Source organism: Sapajus apella, unplaced genomic scaffold, assembly GCF_009761245.1.
Source record: "Sapajus apella isolate SASKATOON/1434 unplaced genomic scaffold, GSC_monkey_1.0 scaffold8, whole genome shotgun sequence".
Classification (NCBI taxonomy): Eukaryota; Metazoa; Chordata; class Mammalia; order Primates; family Cebidae; genus Sapajus; species Sapajus apella.
Window position 1 is genome coordinate 15,645,238 of NW_022436948.1, and position 2,232 is coordinate 15,647,469.

Below are 2,232 nucleotides of genomic sequence, written 5' to 3' on the forward strand. Positions count from 1 at the left end.
ACTCAGAAATATGCATAATAACAGATATTTCCATGGAAATCAGATGCATACTATAGTTAGAGAAACACTGACAGAAATATAGAATTAAATGATCTTAAAATTCTATGTGCTATCCTATCAGTGAGCAAGTTGTTCATATGCACAAATCAAATCTTATCTTTGTTGGGAACTTTAGACTCAGGAAATAACAAAATCAACATTAACTTCTATTAACTATCATATGGAGAAGAGAGTATATTCAAGTTTTACCTATAACTGAAATACAAGATAACGAGTGAAAAGGCATAAAATTTTTATAAAGAAGAAGAAATAAATCTGAGATACCTAGTTTGGCTATAGAGAAAAATAAAGCAGTAGGTGAGAATACTTAAAATAAATTAATAGTTGAGCCCAAAAGAAACAAAAAGATTTACTATATCTACAAAAGGATATTCTTTTAGAATTTAAAAGCAAGGATGAAATTAGAGGTAGAAAATAGGTAAAGCAAAAGGAAAGTGAGAAAAGAGAGACAAGAGTTAAGAAGACATTAAATTAAATCTGAGAGAGGATATAAAGGTAGATTTAAGCTCTTGAACTGAAGGGAAACTGTCTGAAATAGAGTTCCCAAAAGAAAGCCATGTAAAGGTTAGGGTAATTTTTTCATCATGGCATGCTTCATACCATCAGATGACAGCAAAGAAGAGTAGAGAACAGAGGACGGCTTTGTACCTGAGTTTACTTGGTGTAGCTATGCAAAGTTCTTTGAATATATCCATATTCTAATATTAATATGTGCTCCTTTTTTATTAAGAACAATTACGATTTTATTCCCAGTTTAATAAATAAGTCCTTACCAACAAGTTATTTCACCAATAAAAACTAAAATACCTAATTGGCCGAGTTTAGTCATTCTACTTCTTGCATTTGCTTTCAATTCTGTCTTCAAATCTTGCACAATGTTCTGTAGAGTAAAAGAGAACGTCAGGGCCAAGATGGCTGAAGAGTAGCCATCCTTGTCTTACAATTAAGGATGCTGCTTTGCTGGTTCATGGATCCAAAGAGAAACATATTTCATTTTAATATGACAGCATGTTGGGGGAGATGTGGGAGCAGATGGCTAGATTCTTACAGCATGCCAAAGAGAAATAGATGTACTTTTCCTGAAGTTTCCCTTTAATAGCAAACTGTAACTGTCTGTTTATGCCGAAGAATAGGGCAACACCTCCTGCCTGAGGTACTAGATTTTGGACATCAAGAAGTTTATTAGTTCAGTTTAACCCAGATACATTCAACATACAACTTTCTATGTGCCAGATAATTCTCTGGGTTTATGAGGCATAAAACAAAGTAGAAGACATAAATCCCTGCCTTCAAGCACTTTATAAAACAGTAGGAGAAATAAATGTGTATATGAATGCTTATACATCGAAAGTTACTATAAGTGTCACTATAAAGGTCATGCAGACTACAGAAACTTGCCAGAAATTATGTTTGTATTATTTATAGAAAGGGTGCTGAATTGGTTGGGAAACAAATATTTAAGATAGGCTCAGAAGTTGGAGAAGCTATTTTCGTTCTTTGAAAGGATCAAGGGCTAATGTATTTCAGAGTTATCAGAGCCAAAGACAAAATCTACATCATCTGCTTAGCCACAGTCTGTCTTGATAAAAAGGTTAGGTAGCAAGTCAAATAAAAATCAAAATAAACAACTGCTTCACAAAAATAATCAAAGGAAAGTGAATTCAGATGAATTAATCAAAAGTTCTTACTTAAGACAGCATGTACAACTTTAAGAGCTGATTTTCATAGAAGGATAAACTTGCTAATGGAAATAATCAAAGTATATTAAATTAAAATTTCTTCTGCCATGAACATTGAGGATCTTCTGTTCATCTTCTTTATTTTTTCTTCAGGCAACATTAATATTATTGAATAGATTTAATATATTAATAAATATGTTAACTTTTGTAGATCTTATTTGATGTGAAAGGGACCAGTGGTTTGTCACTGATTTAAAATATTGAATTAAAATGATAGCATAAAAACATATGTATTTACCATAAGCATTTCTTAAACTCCAAACCTGGAAAGGCACGTTCATTCACCCAACTTCTTCTAGCTTTGTCTCGTTTAAACTGAATCAAAAACTCATACACATTTAAAGCAATCTGCCTATAAAATGATTGAGAAATTTTATATTGGCGCTGTTGTTTTCTCAATCTTTTACAGTTTTTATTTTGAATCCACATCCAA